This window comes from Quercus robur, chromosome 8, assembly GCF_932294415.1.
Source record: "Quercus robur chromosome 8, dhQueRobu3.1, whole genome shotgun sequence".
NCBI lineage: Eukaryota > Viridiplantae > Streptophyta > Magnoliopsida > Fagales > Fagaceae > Quercus > Quercus robur.
Genome location: NC_065541.1, coordinates 39,865,726 through 39,885,764, shown reverse-complemented (window position 1 = coordinate 39,885,764; position 20,039 = coordinate 39,865,726).

Genomic DNA, 20,039 nt, shown 5'->3' with positions numbered 1-20,039 from the left:
ATATATTAACCAATGGTCTTTCCATAAAATCTATCTTGCACCCCATATTTTTGTTTATTTATTATTATTATTATTTTTTTGAGTTGTAACTTATGCGTATGTATTTGTATTGGAAGGATATACATGTTGTATAGATTTAAAAGAGTTGATACATTTATATGACTCTCTTTCTCTCTCTAGAACAATTTATTTTCTTAATAAACAACTACCCTCATTAATTATTAGATTAATTTTTTATTAATTGTTAGGATATATTTCCTAAACTTAAGGGATAAAATTAACAATAGTTTAATTTACATAAAACTTTATCATTTAAATTTTAACAAATTTAAATTCTATTAAATTTAAAAGTCTATAACAATTTTTTTATTTTTTAGCTTCCTTCGCTAAAAAAAAAAAAAAAAAAAAAAAAAAAAAAAAAAAAAAATTCTAAACTAAAATACAAAATACCACAGAACACCCCACGCTTTCAAGACTAAAAACCAAAGCACGGTTCAGTACAAGACCTAACGAAAGACCTCCCACTGAGATCTCCCTCAAATACATCTATAATGTCCACAGGCGGACTATCAAAAATAAGAAAATCAGCATTTAAACTAAAACTCATCCTAGCTAAGCCATCAGTACATTGGTTAGCTTGCCGGAAACAATGCTTAATACGGATATTTTGAAATAGAGAGATTAGATGCCTATAATCATCTAAAATAGGGGATATAACATTATTTACATAACCTGTATTCTGAAGCACGTCAACAATGGACTTGGCATCCATCTCAACTTTAAGACTGCAGATGTTTAAGTTGCAGCACAGTTTGAGCCCCTCACGCAGCCCCCACATCTCAGCGGCAAAACTACTAGTGATCCCAATGCGCTTGCTAAAGCCCGCTACCCACTGCCCATCCTCATTCCTTACCACTCCCCCACAACCAGCCAGACCGTGAGGCTCACTGCATGCCCCATCAGTATTCAACTTCCTCCACCCAAGGTCAGGTCTCTCCCAACGAATGCTCCTTAAGACTCGACGGGATTGCAATCTAGGGGCAGCCACACAATGCACATACTCTTTGGCTTGATACACAATATCTAAAGCCAAGTTAGTACTCCGACCTTTCCTATTGAAGACAATATCATTTCTACTCTTCCAAATGGACCAAATAGCAAAGGGAAAAACAATTTTCCAAGGGATACCGGAATCATGCATTTTGCCATTTTTCCTAACATTTAGAGACAACCAATCCACCACATTCTCATGCCAAAACTCATGATTAGCAGCCGTGACCCCTAGCTGGTTCCACACATGTTTCAATTGGGAGCAATCCCTCAAAGCATGCAAAATAGTCTCATCCCCATTACAGCAAACAGGACACACTTCCTCTTGAACCACTCCTCTCCTTCCCAGGCAAACTTTAACACCGATACTATTGTGGGCACACAACCAAAGGAGCATTTTAATTTTTGGCAACACATCTGCCTTCCAAACCCAGCTGCAAGGAAAAGCAGTAACATTTGTGGACTCCATAGCCATCCCATACGCGCTTTTCACATTAAAGGACCCATTAGGTGATCCGGACCAAGCCAACTTGTCCATGCCTTCACCTAAGGTTGAGATGGGAATTGCACAAATCAAACCCTTAACTTCATCAGGTAAATCAAAGGTTAGTTTCTCCCAATCCCACCCCACATCAAGCATAAAATCTTTAATTTCCAAAAGGTTGGCTTCTTGGGAAATAGGACCTTGAACCAACTTTCTAAGGGGACCCCCATTAGTCCAATTGTTATGCCAAATATTCAAAGAACTATTCTTTGTCACCAACTATCTACATCCTTTATTAAAAGTGTCCGTCCCTTTCTTCATAGTAGCCCAAATAGATGAACAAGGAAGTTTGTCCGCATTTGGCGCTGCTCTCCTTCGGTTGTTGCAATACTTCAACTTCAAAACTTTTGCCCACGGAGCCTCACCCTCCGTATGAAATCTCCAGTTAAGCTTGGATAAGAGGGCTACATTCCTACCTTTGGCTGTTTGCAGCCCCAAACCCCCTTCCTCCTTTGGTTTTGTCACCTTCTCCCAACCAACCCAATGAATCTTCTTGACTGTGTTTGTAGACCCCCAAGGGAAGTTCCTATTAACTCTATCCAGCCCTTCCAGAACCCTTCCCGGAAGATAAGAGCACTGCATAATGTACGACAGGATGGCAGCTAGAGAAGACTGAATGAGCACTCTACGACCTACCAAGGATAAAAGATTTGCCTTCCACCCAGACAACTTTTGCTTCACTCTATCCAAAATAAAGTTATAATCATGAGAGGAGGAGCCCGGTTGCTTTAGCGGAAAACCAAGGTACTTACCAAGATATGGCGTAGACGCAAAGCCCAAGATATCACAAAGGGATTCTCTAGTATCCCTATCCACATTTGGAGAAAAATAAACCCTTGACTTAGCTTCACTCACCGTTTGGCCAGAAATACTACAAAAAGTATCCAAAACCCTTGACTTTGTTTCGTTTTTTGTTTTGTTTGTTTGGTTGTTTTTTTTTTTTTTTTTTTTTTTTTTTTTTTCAAGTTGCAACTTACGTAGGCGTATGTATTTGCATACGATAGTTTTGATTAAATAAATTCATCTAACTTATTCTTATTTGTTTCTAAATTTTCATGTATGGATATTATGTAAAAGGAAGTTCACTATAAAGAAGCAAAACAAGAGACAACCATTTAAGTTCTTGGTTTTTTATTTTTTATTTTTAAATTCTCAAATTTTGAATTGTTTTGTGTGTTTTAGATTTTTTTTATTCTATGTATTTAGTTTGTAAGTGTTTTGATTTTTTCAATTGACTATCACTATAAAATTGGGTTCAAAATATGTCTTTCATGTGCTGTAGTGTAATTTGATTCCCAGTTACTTTTACTTATTGATTATTAAAACTTTATCAATGTTTATCTATTTTTATATTTTAAAATTTTGTTTATGCTTTGTGTTAATTTCTTAATATGCAAAATTCCTCTCATATTTCTTTGAAAGTTGATCTAACTAAATTCAATTTAGAATTCCTCCTATATCCTTTTAGATAATAGATAATATTTCACTAAATTAGATTCATTGGTCCAAATTCCTATGTAAATCTATCTTTACTTAGAGCACTAGCATTGGGGGGTGTAAACAACCCCCTAATTGCTATTTTACAACCCAAGCCACCCAAAACCCACTCCATTCGAGTTTGTAAACTTAAAAAAATTTATGCAACCTTACTATTCATAGGTTGTTAAAAAAAATAGTTTAATCTTGTGATTGTGTGTGAAGAGAAAAAGCGAGTGGGAGGAAAAAGAGAGAGAATAATACTTTATATTATTTTATTAGGTAGTTTATATTATTTATTGGGTTGTATGTAAAAATAAAAACTGGGATGTAGGGTGAGTTGTAAAATGAGTTGGTAAAATAGATAAAGTAGTGTTTGAAGATGTAAAATAGGTTATTTTTTGCATCCCCGGATGCTAATGCTCTTAACTTCTTTTTCATTTTTTTTAAAGTTTTGAAATTTGGATTATTTTTCATTTGCGTAATATTACTATATGTGTTCTTAAAGGCTAAAACACAATATAGTTATAGTCATTACTCAAGTTGTAAAATTTAGGGTGTTAATCATTTGAATAAAATCAACACTAAAACAGATGATTTAAATATAAAAAGTAAGACTTAAAATGAAATTTCTTTTAGCTAAGTGTACAAATACAATTTATTTTTTAATCTTAAGTTTGGAATTAATTATTTTAGGATAACTTTATTTATGTAAGTATTAGAAAAGATTTAACTGCTTGAGTTCAAATCACCCTCTTCATTAATAATAAGAAATTATAAATAAAAAATTAGAAAAGTTTTTATTGATAATTTTAATTAGAGATATTATACATAAGGGCAAATATACAAAATTATGCATTTTAATAATTTTATATTATTATAATAATAATAATAATAATAATAATAATAATAATAATTTATTTAGTTAGAAACGAGTTTTAAAATTATGTAATAATAACTCATTTAGTTATTATTTCTCATATATATATATATATATATATATATATAATCCAGGACAAATTACGACTTTCTCACTTATGGTTTAGTTGAAATTTAAGTTGCCTACTCGTAATTTGAAATCTCATGATGCAAAGATTCTACCAGATTCTTTTTTATCTTGTATTTTTATGTTTTTTGTGTTTTTGGAAGAGAGACATAAAAATGAAGTAAAATTACACATTTAGCCATGCTTTTAATAATGGTGGGTTAAAGAAACCTAATTGAGCTAACCTCAGGTGTGTTTTTTGGATAAAACACAACTTGCAACTTTCCTTAAATGGTCTTGTAATTTTGTTTTGTTTTGTTTTACATTTTTTTCCAGGAAGAGTGAGATTTAAATTTAATTGAACCAACAATTTCCAATGAGTGGTCTTAGAAAAAGTACATAGATTTATGGCGACGAAATGACGACATTCTTACTAAGAAGCTAAATGGACATATGTCGACACTGAAGCAGTAAAATAAAAATACTATGAATCACGTGATTTAAAGTTCTTCCCTCTTGTTGTTGCTGACGATTTGGGCTATGTCTTGTTTTGTTCTGGCCAATTGGCCTCTCCTATGAATCCAAGGCTATGCAAATCTGTTAAATCTTTTGGATGTTTTTGGAATAAGATAAGAAATTTTCGATAACACATTGTTCTTGTCTTTAATTTATCTTTTCTGGTTTTGTTTTCGTTTTCGTTATGGAGTTAAAAGACACAATTCCTTTTTATCATTAAAAAAGCAACATAAAGTTCGCCATTTTTTATTCCAAAAAAAATTATACCAAAGTTTAGTTTTAAACTTGGCTATAATCAATTATTATAATTTAAACTAAAAAATTAACATGGCTATATAATTTGAAAATCTAACAATTGAATTTCATGTCCTTTATGTTCTTAACACATGTCAGATTTCATGCCAATTGGATATTATTTACTATTCGATCTTTAAACTTATTTTTATGCATAATTTTAGACTGCAAAAACTTAAAATGTAAATATTCAATTGATGACATAACTATTAATCTTTGATTTTCTGAAAATTTTGCAAGCATAGAGAATATAAGAAAAAAATGTAATCCAATGTTGAATTTGTCAAAATTCACATATAAAATATTCACATAAAAAAAAAAAAAATATATATATATATATATATATATCGAGTGGAGTTATAGTTATTGGTTACAATTAAGTTTGTAACCAAATTTCTTTCTCAAAAAAAAAAAAAGAAGAAGTTTGTATCGAAATTTTGTCCAAAAAATTACACACTTATCTTTGTGTAAGTGTGTAATCATAATAACTCATATCCATTAAGGCACTATTACTTTGATTAAATGGACAAGTACCACCACGTTAATATAGGTTTAGATGACATCCAAAGGGTGTCCTGCAAAGGGAATGGGGTGTCCGATATCAAATTTCACCGACCCAACGCTGATGTTTCCAGTTTTTGGAGGGGTAAGTACTAAGTAGAGTTGACATCTATTAAATGATCTTTTAAGGCATAAATGACCACCTAATATCTAGTTTATTTTATTATCAATCTAGGATTAAGAGTATGTCTAGTCTCATTTCCTAAGATAATAATAAAAAAGCATCCAACAACCATTCAAATATATTCAAAAATTCATTTATGCGTAGGGAAGATATTAGGCAACTTGCAACATCGATATCTGCCTAACAATAGTTACTTTATTGCTACCTAAAAGGATGGGGCCATGATTTTAAGCTAGGTGGTTCAAAGCATTAAAAAAAAAAAAATCAAGAGAATTCAAATTAGCATCTATTTAATATTAACCAATACAAAGATACAAAATCATTTTTTAATACATTATAATGCAATTGTCTATGAAAAAGGAGTTTGACATTCTTTTAAATTTAAGAAATTATCTATGATTGAATCCATATTAATTAAATATTGCAACGGTGTCCCTTTCATTTATTATTAATAGCAATATGAGTTAGCAATGTGGACAAGTGTGACAATTTTACTATGTTAAGTTTTTGTGATATTTTTATATTTTATTATGTAATTGTCTTTGTTGTTATCTCTTAACTCTTTATCTCTATCTTTTCTCAAAAAAAAAAAAAAAAAAAAAAAAAAAAAAAAAAAAAACTCTTTATCTCTATCTCTATCTTTGACTTTATTTTTCATAAAAATATTTTAAACTAAACGAAAGAACTCAACCAGCTATTTAATTATTCAACCACACACCACATTCACCCAGGACCCATCCATACAATAATGGTCCACACCCACTAATAAATAAAGCACGGCTCATGCTGCCCATTAATCAATCAATTGCTGACACTAATTTTACCATTATTATTATTTTTTGAATCACTAACTATATAAAAAAATGACAAAAGAAGTTTCAGGAAAAGGCTAGCCCAAAGGTATATTTACGCTATGTTTGCTACACTGTAAAATTTTTGTGGAAAACAATTTTAACATTTTACTATGTTTCATTCTAAAATTTGGGTCAAACTTGAAAGTATTTTTCGTTGACTATAAAATTCTTTGTTAAATATTGTAAAACGTTTTACGGTTTTACCTTTAAAAATTTAGTAAAACTTTTTTTTTTTAAATCACACAATTCTCTCCTCATTTGGTGGTTGGAGTCACTTGTACGATAATCGTTGCCAGTAGCCCGGTGGTTGAACCACTGGTTTTGGTAGTTTGTGTTTGAAAATTTTTATTTGTTATACCAAATATTTGAAAATATTTTATTTACATATAAAAATTTTTACATTAGAAAATATTTTACAACAAAACAAATAGAGCATAATTAGTTTATAAATGATTCAACTTTATTTCATGTTTCAATGTATGACATGTATATGCACTTTCTTTTCTACTTTTGTGAAATATTAGACTAATATAATTAATTATGACACTAAGTATTTTGTATAAATTAATTTTTCTTTGAGGTTTTTTTATTTTATTTTATTTTTTTTGAAAAAATTGTGAAAAAAAGGTTAGAAAAATATGTTAAAGTTTTTTAATGTAAAAAAATACATACATATACGAGTCATTCCAGATTGACCCAATAACAATTACAGGAATGCCAATTTATTTTAATCCACTAATTTTTTTTTTTTTTTTACTTGAATCTGTCAGAAGGGTTACATTTATTATCATGGATTGAGATCAGGTGTAATACGTAATATCTGATACAATTACTATCAATTGTTAAGATTGATAGTTGCAAAAAGTAATTTCCAATCTCAACCATTAATTAAAAAAAGTTGAGAAAAGTAAAAAGTAAAAATTTTAAAAGTGAAATGTGAAAAAATTTTGTGAGAGAGAGAGAGAGAGAGAGAGAGGAGGGTGAAATTGCACCCAGTGGATACTAATCCTATTATCATAGAGTGAGAAGTAGTCAAGAACCAAGCTTCTGATATGATTTTTTCACGAAAATGTGGCGAAGACGGAAGACTACTACTAAATTCTAAGTTGCCGACTAAATTTATACTTCCGAAACAGAATAGGAGTTGAGTATGTTTATGTTTAACCATAAAAGAAGAGCTATACTTTCTCAAAAAAAAAAAAAAAAAAAAAAAAAAAAAAAAAAAAAGTAGAGCTATAGCCCCCACCAAACCAGAGTGTTGGTTCCTTCTTAGGGGTGTCAATGTTCGACCCAACTCGCGAACACGACACGAATCCAACACGAGTTTTTTTGGGTTAGGGTTGGGCCTTAATGTGTTTGGGTCATAAACGGGTCGACCTGAAAGCGACATGATAAAAAACATGTCATAAGTGGGTAAACCCGAGTAACCCGCAATGCACACATTTGACACGCCAATTTATTTGTGTCAACTCAAAATGACCCACTTAATATAACCCGTTTAGCTCATATAACCAATAAATATTTATTTTATTTTAGATATGTCAATTACCTTTTATATCCAACATATATTTTAAAATTTAAAAAGAAAAGTGAGTAATTACAAAAATTTACAAGGGATGCAGGGCTAGCTCAACAATTTAGGGGGCCTTAGGCGAAAATTGTAAGTGGATTTAAAAAAAAAAAAAAAAAAACTTTAAAGTCTAAATTTGTACAAATAAAAATTAATTTATTACATGGTTCAATAAATTAGTATGACTATAATACAAATGAGTTGATATAATATACATCAAATTATTAATTGGTGTGGTAATTTATAATAATTGATAAAGTAAGAGTTTGCATTAAAAAAAAAAAGTGATAACTTATTAATTAGTGTGGGGTCGTGTGGGGGCCAGCTTAACTTAGGCCTTGTGATGTGTTGGGGCTTGTGGACAAGACAGTACTATGTGCATTGTGCAGTTTTGTCCTATCAAGTTGTGTGCATTATTATTGTATAGTATTCTGCATTTTAGGATACAATATGGCATTTTTAATGCATTTTATTGACCAATAAAAGTACCTAATTTTTTTTTTTTGTAATTAAAATATATAGATAAATATTATATATATATATATATATATTTTTTTTTTTTTTACAAATGGGGACCTTTTTTTATTTGAGGGCCTTAGGCGATTGCATCAATTGCTTATATGGTTCAGCCGGCCCTGAAGGGATATAATTGAAAATTGAAACTTTATAAACCCTAGAACTGCTAATACTTTTTTTTTTTTTTTTTTGGCATAGAACTTGCACAAATAAAATTGGATGAGCTTGTGGAAGATGTTATGAATTTGGACATCAACAAAAAATCCACGGATGATAATCGTGGTCATAGTTATGATTAGTTCATTGTTTGCTCAATTTTTTTAATATTGATACTTAGCATTTGGCGAGTTCCAAAGATATTATATTTTTGTTAAACTATGTTATTTTATTTTTGTTAAACTTTGTCATTTTGAATTTGGGTTGAAGTGTATGCACTTCTTTTGGAGTGTAAAGAACTTATTTCAAAATAAATGTTATATTTTTGTTAAACTATATTATTTTGAATGTGGGTTGAAGACTTAAAGTGTATACACTGCTTTTTGGGATGTAAAAAAAATTATTTCTAGATGGATGTTATATTTAATATTATACAGGTTGAAATGGGTTGTGTTACATTTGTGTCAACCCAACATGACTCGTTTATTAAGCATGTCAAATGGGTTGGGTTAGGTCAACCCGCCTTCTTAACAGGTCGGGTTAGGGTTGAAGGATCTTGACACGATTATTAAATGGGTCGGGTTAGGGTTGAGCCATTTAGTCGAATATCCCTACTTCAGCACGACACGAACCCGATACGTTAACCCAAATTGACACCCCTATTCCTTCTCTCTCCTGAAAGTTGAAAGAAACACCATAAATCCACAATGGCAGTAGCAGCAGTTAAGAGAACTTTCGAAGAACTAAACACTTACTTTTCTACATCTCCATCTCCTCCTGTTGTTTGAAAGAACCATTACTGTCCCTCTCCACTACCAAATCAGCTTGTTGGAGAAACAAGCTGAAAGGGTGACCCGAGAACTTGAACGGAAGAGTCAAGAACTTGAAGGAAAGATTTACGAATTTGAACAGAAGAATCAAGAACTTGAGCGGAAGAATTGGGAACTTGAACACATCACACAGGAAAATACCCTCCTCAAACGTGCTGTGGTTGTCCAACATGAACGTCTGGAACAGTGCAACAATAAAGAACAAGAGATAAAGCATCTAAAAGATAAGCTGACAACAGTCGAAGTCAACAATTATACCTTATCAATGCATTTGAACCAGGCTCTGCAACGCACATCCATTCTGGCTAACTCCAACTTCCATCCCGATGTTTTTTAAGGGATATTACAAATTTTACTATGTAACCTTTACAGATTTTATATTTTAATACAATAAATTTAGTGTATGGTTGTTTCTTTCGTGATGTCTTTATGGTTTGTTTAACTGAGTTTTATGGGCGAGCTATATATGCAAGAGTCGATACAAAGCATTTCTTTCCTGAAGGATGTTATGCACGACACGAGTGCACTCAATTATATCTAAACGAACGAAAGCAAATACACTGCATAATCCGTGATTGGCTTTGTTGTAACCTCAATCCATGATTGCTTAATTGCTTTTAAATATGATCTAGGAGCAATTGAAGTCTGAATATCTTATCTTTAATAATTAAGCAGAGAGGAACTAGTGTGTGTTTGTGCTTTCCAAACGGACGATTTGCGTTTTTTTCAAATTTTTTTTTTTTTAAACCAGCGCTTAGTGCACTGTTCATGTTCATGAACAGTGCACCAAGGCATATGGCATATGAACAGTAAAAGAACATGAACAGTGCACTCAGTCATATGGCATATAAACAGTAAAAAAATAAGTGAACAGTAAATTTTTCACACATTTAAAAATTATTTTGCTACAGTGTTTTCAGTTTTCAGTTTCAGCTAAAATAAGTTGTATCCAAACGGACTTTGTAGTATAGTAGTATCCAAATTCTGATTTTTCAAGAGGCCACTATTTGTTTTCTGTTGCTGGTCAAGCATCATTTTAGTTGCCTCCCCTCCTTGTAATTATAGTAGTCAAAGTGCATTAGAAACCTACTCTAAGCCACAACCTTCTGAGTTCTTGTAGAAGAAAATAAAGAACATGGTAAAGAAAAGTAATGAATTGGACTAGATAGTGGGCATGGAAAAGGTTCACATGCCGGTTTAAATGACAAACTGTAAAAAGCTCAAGGAACAAAACTGAACATTAATATCATTGAATAATTTCATTAAAAAAAAAATGAACAATCTATACTACAAAAGAAATTAAAGAATAAATAAATAGCCATGTTACAACCACTAGCCATGCTTGTAGTAAAATATGTTGGGGATGATTTATCATGTTTTGGAAAAATGGTTTGCAAAGAATTGTTCTATTATTATTCTTATGGTTGAATTTGGTTGAAAATTTACATTATTGGGTTTTTGTACAAGTTGTTTATTGAAAATAGTATATTTATTTTTAAAGAAGAAGAGAAAAATGAAAAGAAAGAAAGGAAAAAAAAATGAAAAGAGAATATAAATGTTAGAAGGCAATTCTTGCGAATCATGGTTACAAAGGCATCTAGCATGTTTTTGAAATTATTTGTGCATCTTTTCCTTTCTTTGTTTCACTCATTCACTTTTGGCCCCCATTACAACCAAGATTGAATGACTAATTGATCCAAGATGGGTTTGTGGTAGGAATGATGTAGTTCCCAATAGATGACATCTTTCATGAGATTATTGTGCTATTTCATTATTCATCTTTTCTATTGAAAAAAAAGAAGAAGAAGAAGAAAAAAACCTTCATCCAAATCTCAAAGTGAATTCTTTTGACAAATACTTATTTTGGTAGGGTTTGGAGCAGATAAACTTTTTGGTGTGTTCCTCTAATTCATATGTGCTCTAGGTTGGTTGTTAAGATGGTCATTAGCTTTGCATAGACGCCCATTTTTTTTAGGTTTTTTTGCTTCTTGAACTTGAATAACATCTTATGATATTTAGTGAATTACTTGTTCAAGTGATAATTTAGTCTCATCACGCATATCTTTTGAGAAACTAATTAACATTTGTGGATAGTATACTGTAAATCCTCACAAGACACAACTCATCCACTAAGGATTGTCTAGGGGTTTAAAGGCTTATCGCATATGCTAAATGCAACAAAGTTTTCTAGCAAAAGTGGTATCGTTTTTTTCTTTTCTTTTCCTTTCTTTATTTTGTTTTTGTCCTTTAGTGTATACTTGGAAGGGTTAGTGTGGATTTTATGAGTTTTGTGATTGTTAGAGGACTAGCAATGTTCAGGTTGGGGGGGTGTGATAATTGCTTAAAAGTACAATACTATCTTCGTTTTGGTAGGCATTATCACATCTATGTAGTTTTTATTCCCCCACTTATACATAAATATGAAAGTTTGCAAGTATTCTCTAAAATATATTTATTACGTGTATTGTCCTTTTATAAGAGATTAAAACTAATGAGCTAAGGATGCAGACATGAAGCAAAGAGAATCCAAGGGTCAAGATTAATTGAGAAAGAAGAATTCAACAAGTCAAAGATTTGTGGAAAAGATAGAAGGAAAGAGAGAAATTCATTTAAGTCAAAATTGGAAAAAATCCTGACATGGAAATATTTTGACTAGTCTTAATAAGTTGGCCGTATTCCTATACTATGATGTTGGATTGACCTTATTCTTGTGAAAAACGTGAAAAATTTAACGGTAGAGGCCTTTGATATCTCTTTTCATGCCGATGTTGGCAGTAATCCAATGGTATTTCTCTCTGTTCTCTCTACGACTCACATAATATGGAATCTCTGGTCTTTCTTTCTTTCTTTTTTCTTTTTTCCCCTGCCCTTTGATATGATTTTTTGTTTGCTCATATTGTTTTGTTTGTGTTTTTCTTTTTAATATTGAAACGGTTTAAAACCAAATGTTAGACCCTTTTGTTTAAACGGTATTTAAATCATGTGTTTTAATTGTTTTATGGTATATGTGTGTCGGGGGCGAAAAAGTTTCATTTCTGACAAATGAGATTTATGATGGGTTGAGGGGTCTAAACCGAAACTCGATGATGGGTTTGATGCACGGTCCAAAGGCTATCAGTGAAGATCCAAGGAATTCACTATATTTTATGCTTTGGGCCTAGATTGGGATTGACAAGAGTAGCCTATAAACAATCCCTACAGCAGACATGTCAGCACGGTTAGCCTACTGTAAGAAATAACTCAGCAGTAAAATGTTTCTGCAAAAAATGACCCAATGGTAAGGTGTTTCTACAGAAAATAGCCCAGCGGTAAAATAAGATAAAACATGATAAACCTCCAGCTGTTAGGTACTTCACAAATTAAGGAAAATATCTACACTTTCAGACTCATCATCCGTTAGCTCTGGAGAGGAGTCTTCTAATACAACAATATGAGGGAAAAATTTTATAGTGACAGTTACATCATAACCATTAATAGTAAATGAATAAGTAAATATCATGGGTTCCATTATGACAAATAATGAGAAAAACTTAGTGTGAGATGAAGAGAGAGAGAGAGATCCCAGCTAGCGCAGCAAGATCATTATGGTTCCAAGACATGCTAGTGAATATAGTGAGTAATGAGTAGAGAGAGTCATTTGTGAGTAGTATGAGTAACGAATGAGAGTGTATAGTAAGGTTGCTGGAGCTTTCTACTGGGGGTAGAGAAGTGTTTATGAGTAGAGTTATGAGAAGTGCTTTTGAGCTAGGAGTTGGGGACTTAGTTTCTAGGCTTGAAACTAAGAACTCAGTGCTTTTTTAATAGCTTAGAGAAGGTTTAAACAGAGAGGTTAAGGAAAAATCTTCCTGGTATATGTCTTAGGGTCTGTTTGGATTGAGCTTATTTTTACTGAAACTGAAAACACTGTAAGAAAATAATTTTTAAATGTGTGAATAGTGTTGTGGGACCCATTTTTAATGAAAAAGTTACTGAAAAGTGGAATTTGTGGGTCCGTGAACAGTGCACGGATGCACTGTTCACGGTTGACTTGGTCAAATAGTGCGGTTGGAAAAAAAAAAATTCAGAAAACGCAGACGCAGCTATAATTCGAATCCAAACGGGCACTTAGTGTATCTTGGTCCCCTCCTTCAGCATTAATGGAGAGTTCCATTTATATCTAGGTTTTTAGGGGTTGATTAGCAAATAATCTCTTCTAAATCTTTCCCAATCCTTAGAAAATCCTTAGAGAATCATTCCTGAGATTTTAGCTAATAGTTGTAAGCTTAACTTTTAGAAGGTTGTTGCTGTTTTCAGTAATAACAGCTAGGATTCTGACTTGGCATTGAATGCTGATTGGCCTTAGCTGATGGGATTAGAGCATGCTTTAGGCTAATGATCTTGGTTATGCTACAGCTAGAATTAGAGCTTCCTAGGGTAGATTGGATCACCCCAAGCTAGGTGTCAATCTTGGAGCCCTTGTTGGGAACTCTGTTGGGATCCCCTTGGTGCCCTCCAAACCACATTTTCCTAAATTTTCCCATTTGGGGTTCATATGCTTAGTCCATGAACTAGAGAATACACGTTTTTAGTATGAAAATGAATTGATTTCAAGTTGTTTCAAGAGTTTTGATGGCCTGGTCATGGTTGCTCTTAGTTCTTGACTGAATGGGTTGGAGAAGAAAGAAGTGATAGTTGGCTGAAACTTCTCAGCTTTTTGTCACATCACTTTCAGCTTTATGTCACATGAGAAATGATGGAATTTCAGCTTGTGGAGGAAGGGTTTAACCTCTGATGGACATGTGTCCTCTTCTGATCTGATTAGACAAGTTGAGACTTGATGGGAATGGGCTCTAGCTATTTAGTTGTGCTGGATTTTGGTTGGTTAGCTCACGTGACCTCTTGCTACTGGAATTTATGTGTGAGCTGGGGTGGTCCAACTGGGCTTTGTAGTTAAGCTTCCTTGAGCTTTGTTGTCCCTACAAAATAAATAGTTTTGTCATGAGTGATATTCATAAGCTTTTATAAATCTTGTCAAAGAGGTATTTCTTGAGGGATGAATAATTATATTTCCCATGAGTGTGGGATTTAGTATATGTAAAACAAGTGTCAAAATAATATTTGAATTTTGTAAATATGTTGCAAAATAGCATTTGAGCTTTATGAAATAGTGCCAAATTAGTATTTGGACTTTGTAAAATAGGTGTCAAATTAATATTTGGGCTTTATGAACTAGTGCCAAATTAGTATTTGGGCTTTTGTGAAATAAGTGCCAAAATAGTATTTGGACTTTATGAAATAGTGCCAAATTAGTATTTGGGCTTTTGTGAAATAAGTGCCAAAATAACATTTAGGCTTTATGAAATAGTTGCCAAAATAATATTTGGGCTTTGTAAAATAGGTGCCAAAATAGCATTTGGGTTTTATGAAATAGTGCAAAATTAGTATTTGGACTTTGTAAAATAGTTGCCAAAATAATATTTGAGTTTTGTAAAATAGGTGCTAAAATAGCATTTGGGTTTCATGAAATAGTGTCAAATTAGTATTTGGGCTTTTGTGAAATAAGTGCCAAAACAACATTTAGGCTTTATGAAATAGTTGCCAAAATAATATTTGGGTTTTGTAAAATATGTGCCAAAATAGCATTTGGGCTTTATGAAATAGTGCCAAATTAGTATTTGGACTTTGTAAAATAGTTGCTAAAATAATATTTGGGCTTTGTAAAATAGGTGTCAAAATAGCATTTGGGCTTTATGAAATAGTGTCAAATTAGTATTTATACTTTGTAAAATAGTGCCAAATTAGCATTTTGGCTTTGTAGGATTTTGTAAAAAATATTGCCGTGTAGTAATGGGCTGTGTGAGGGTGCTATGTAGCAACGGGTTGTGTAAGGGTGCCGTGTAGCAACAGGCTTTGTAAGAGTGCTGTGTAGCAATGGGCTTTAAGGTGTCATGTAACAACAGGCTTTGTAAGAGTGCTGTGTAGCAACAGACTTTGTAGAGGGTTTTGTTGGCCTTTTTATAGAGATGGTATAATTTTGTGGCTCAATATGATGAGTATTTTTGTGAAAACCCAAGTTGGATAATATGTGGGCTATAATGGGTAATATTTGTGAAAGGGCCAAGGCAATTTATGGGCTTGTGTATGAAGTATTTGTGAAGGCCCAATAAAATGGAGAATATTTGGGTAATATATATGTGGGGAATATTTATGTAGGTTTAAAATAATGTGTGGGCTCATGTGGGTATTTTGTGAGTGGGCTAATGGCATTAAAGCCCGAAAATTTGTACCTCAACAATGTATCTATCCGTGTTATTTAAGTGTTTTATAGTATACGTGTCTTATCAGGAGGGATTTGTGGACTAGGCTTCTTCTATTATATATAATAACTAGTTACTAACTCACGCAATGAACCAGATAGTTAACAAATTTTAAATATTTTCACTTTGTTCAATGCTACAGTGTTAAATAATTTAAGGCATTTATTACCTCTAACTTTCTTTTAGCATTTACTCCATCTATAGTTTGCATAGAAGTCACCATCGCACACCTTTGGTGTAGTGGTCACTCCACAAGTATAAATGCTTGTAGGGTGTGGGAGGTAAGAGCCGGGATTCAAGTCTCCAAGAGAGAATTTCACACACACATATACACTTAGATTAGGTTAGAGTAGGATTTCTATCTTGTATAATAAAAAAATTAAAAAATAAAAGTTTGCATAGAAGTCTCAACCATGTTGCCACAATCCATAAAATATATAAATAAATAACATTATTAATCATATAAAATTTCAATTAAGTTCATATATTTCCTTGTAGAAAGATGCATAATAGTTGCATATCTAACTTCACAGGATCTATACATTGCTATATATTTTGCAATCTTAAGCACAATTTATATATGACATTCTTCTGTTTCTCACTTGTTATTCCTTAATTAAACCTTACCTCTATATATTTTCTAGCCTTATTCACCAAAAACCACACTCCAAATTGAAAGGAAAAGAATCATTGACCTTTAATTGAAAGGACGTTAGGATAGGCTTTTGAAGATTGCTCCTACCATCTCTCTTAGTAATCATCTGTCAATTGCATATGAGGACCGGATTTTCTCAGCTAACCCATGACTTGATAAAACCAATAAAAATCTCAACTTGATAATAAAAATAATCAAAGTTGATGCTGAAGAGCCTCTCAAATTTGAATCAGAGGTTGAGTATTACTAATGTTGCTAAATACTTTGTACCACAAATTTCATAGGAGCTAAACAAAAACTAAAACTAATGAAAAGTGCAAAAAAGAAAAGATAAGATAAGAGATGGACCTTAGAGAAATACTTTGCCAGGACCAAAGCCTTGTTGGAGTCCAAGGAAACCTATCAAAGTTAGTAGCAGGCTCCAAAGAAGGGTAACGCATAAGAGAATCAGAAATAGTCACAAGCCCAGCCGCACAAGTAACAAAAGAGATAAAAAAAAACTAAAGCAGATACTAAATAATAATAAAAAAGTCGTACCAAGCTTTAGAGGTGAACCTGTTAGATAAAATTCTAAAATCAGATTCTAAAATGTAAAAACATTGCCCAAAATCCTTGACGTAGAACGTTTTAATCATAATTTTTTTGTGATACCGTCTACCGTTCAGTTGCAAAATCCAATTCTATCTTATATTCAAATTAGTGGGAACATGCCTGTTCCATCTCTTTTAAAGGGAAGGAATGGTCTAGAAAAAGTCTTAGGCATAGCAGTACAAACAAATATAGTAAAAGTTTAGTACTTTCTAAGCTAAATGTGTGAACAAAAGAGAAATAAAAAAAAATTAAAAAAAAAAAAGTGTAAAAGAAAGGACTTAGAATTCCATGCTCTTGGCTCGTGCTTACTAGCGTCTTGGATAGGGCTGAGTGCATAATAATGACTCATCCAGATCCCCTACTCCCGCAGGCCCGAGCCCAACAAGTAAAGTGTCACTATGGTCATGTTCAGGTAGAAGACGTCAACTCAAATCGCCACCCTCTATGCATTTTTTTTTTTTTCATATAAAAAAAGAAAAAAAGAACGCTGATCAAATAAAAACTAAGGCAGAACAAATCACTAATATAAATTGTGACAAAACATGTACGTTGACGATAATCTATGAGAGTAGATCAGAATTAGAAAAATGCATATGACCAAAAAAAAAATTTACCAAGATTTAGAGGCTAGACTTGTACTACGGGAGGGGTTTAAGGGTTTTTGCTTACTATTTGAAATTCTAATAGTAGCGTTTTATTATATATATATATATATATATATATATATATAAAAATAAAATAGTAGTGTTTGTTATGGACTAAAATTCCCAAGTGTGGACGTGTTCTAATTAGATTTTTTTTTTTTTTTTTAAGATGTTCTAATTGGAATTGGAACATAAAATAAATAAATAAAATAATTATGAAGTGTAAAATTGTGAGACTACCAAAACTTATGTGGCAAAATATTAGAAAATTAACAAATGGTCAAAGGAAAATATAGATATAGATAGATACTGATTTTTTTTTTACAAAATATCATTTCCATCCCTAAACTTTCACAAAAGTTCATTTTTCGTTTCTAAACTTTTAAAAATTTGTTTTTCATCCCTAAATTTTGCAAAACATTCTACATAGGTCTTTCCGTCTATGTCTGTTAGTTTATGTCTTATATGGCTTAATGGAGTGTTGATGCGGTAGCTTGACCAAATTATTTTATTTAAACATTTTTGGACACATGGCACAAATTTATTGGCACATGCTGAAAAAATAAAGGGTAAACTATATAGTTAGTTCTTATCTTTTACACTATATGTCAATTTAGTCCCTATCATTTCAATTATATCAACTTCATCTCTAATTTTTTAGTGCCGTATGATCAATTTAATTCCTACTGTTATTCCCTTGGATATAAAATCTGATGTGTCAAATAGAGTAATAAAAAATAATTTTCTATATCACATCGATTGCCAACTGTACTGCCAAGATTAAAAATAAATTTTGAAAAAATCCAAAATTTCTGCTCAAACCCTCAAGTAATCGTTGTGCTTTCACGCTTACCAATTGGATTAAATCAAGGGTTTTTCTTATTTTTTCGATTTTTATGTGTTTTTGCCCATCTGGGTCTTCTTGGATTGATTTGAAAATGGCTTTGGTTTCGGTTTTATCGGAAATTTTGCAGCGACCCACGATAGTTTGATGTGTTAAGCAAGATGAATAGTGCCTCTTTGGGTAGTGGTTCTTGTCAGGGTTTTGGTTGGGTGCGCATGGAAGCCCAGATGGGCCAATGTTTTGTCCAAAGATACTATTCCAACTACCACAACACAATCCACGTGTTTTGCATTTGGTTCAATTCCAAGCTTGAATTCTTTGAGGTTTCAGTTCCCCAATTGCATTCCCTTAGACTTAATGATGAATGATGATGATGATAAGGAGGCTCTTTGTCACATGCTGCCACGGTGGTACCCAATCTTATTCCAGATTCGTTAGGGGTTTTAAAATTCTATGAGTGAATTGACAACTTGGGTTTTGCAGATTATCATTATTATTTTTTGATTGTTATGCTTTGGATTGGGATGTTGTATTTCGATTAATAGAAAAAAAAAATAAAAAAAAAAATAAAGAGTTGGGTTATCTCTAAAATTTCAATTTGTTTACTTCTGTTGGTTTGAAATTTCTGATCTCCCGTGTAAAAAAAAAAAAAAAAAAAAAGGTTTATTTATTTTTAATCTGATGTAGCGATATAATTGACAATTAATGTGGCATAAAAAATTATTTTTTATTACTCCATTTGACACATCAAGTTTTTTCAGGATCTAATTAACCCAAAACTGAAAAATTATGGACCAAATTGATGCAATTAAAAGGTTAGGGAATAAATTAACATATGGTGTAAATGATAAAGACTAATTATGTAATTTACCCAAAAATATATATGAGGAAATTACCCCTCACTTAGGATGGAACACAACCTTATATTTCCACAATGCCCAAACCCCAACACTCTGAGATGCCATCACTCTATAGGTTGGTATGTGGTTGATTTTGTCGAATCTTGTTGTTTTTGCTACTCCATAGGCACCAACAGAGCATTAGAATATTTAGAATGTCTTTGCACACTTCAAGGACTTACTGTGGTAATTCAAAAGAACTGGAGAACTTACACTGCCACTACTTAGATTTGAACTAATTTTAGTATTTTCCTAGACTTATTTTGTAGATTCATAGAACCAAACAACATGAAGACCACTTCCACTTCCAATGAACATGCTTCGCACCTAACAGTTTGGAGTCACTTAGCAGGCTTGCTGGCTAGGATGCACGGACACGGGTACAAATACGGGTACAAGTATGACACAGCAATATGAGTAATTTTTGAAAAATTATAACATGAAACAGTAAGTACGACACCGAAACGCACAACACAGATACGACATGGATAAAATACATGTATGACATTTTAAATGAAGTGTGTGTGCATCCTTGCTCGCTGATTGAGGTTACTGCCCACAAGTTTGAGCTTTCGGTTTTCGTGGCTATGGAAAAAGGCTAGGTTTTGCCCTAAGTGAGGGATTATTTTGTCAT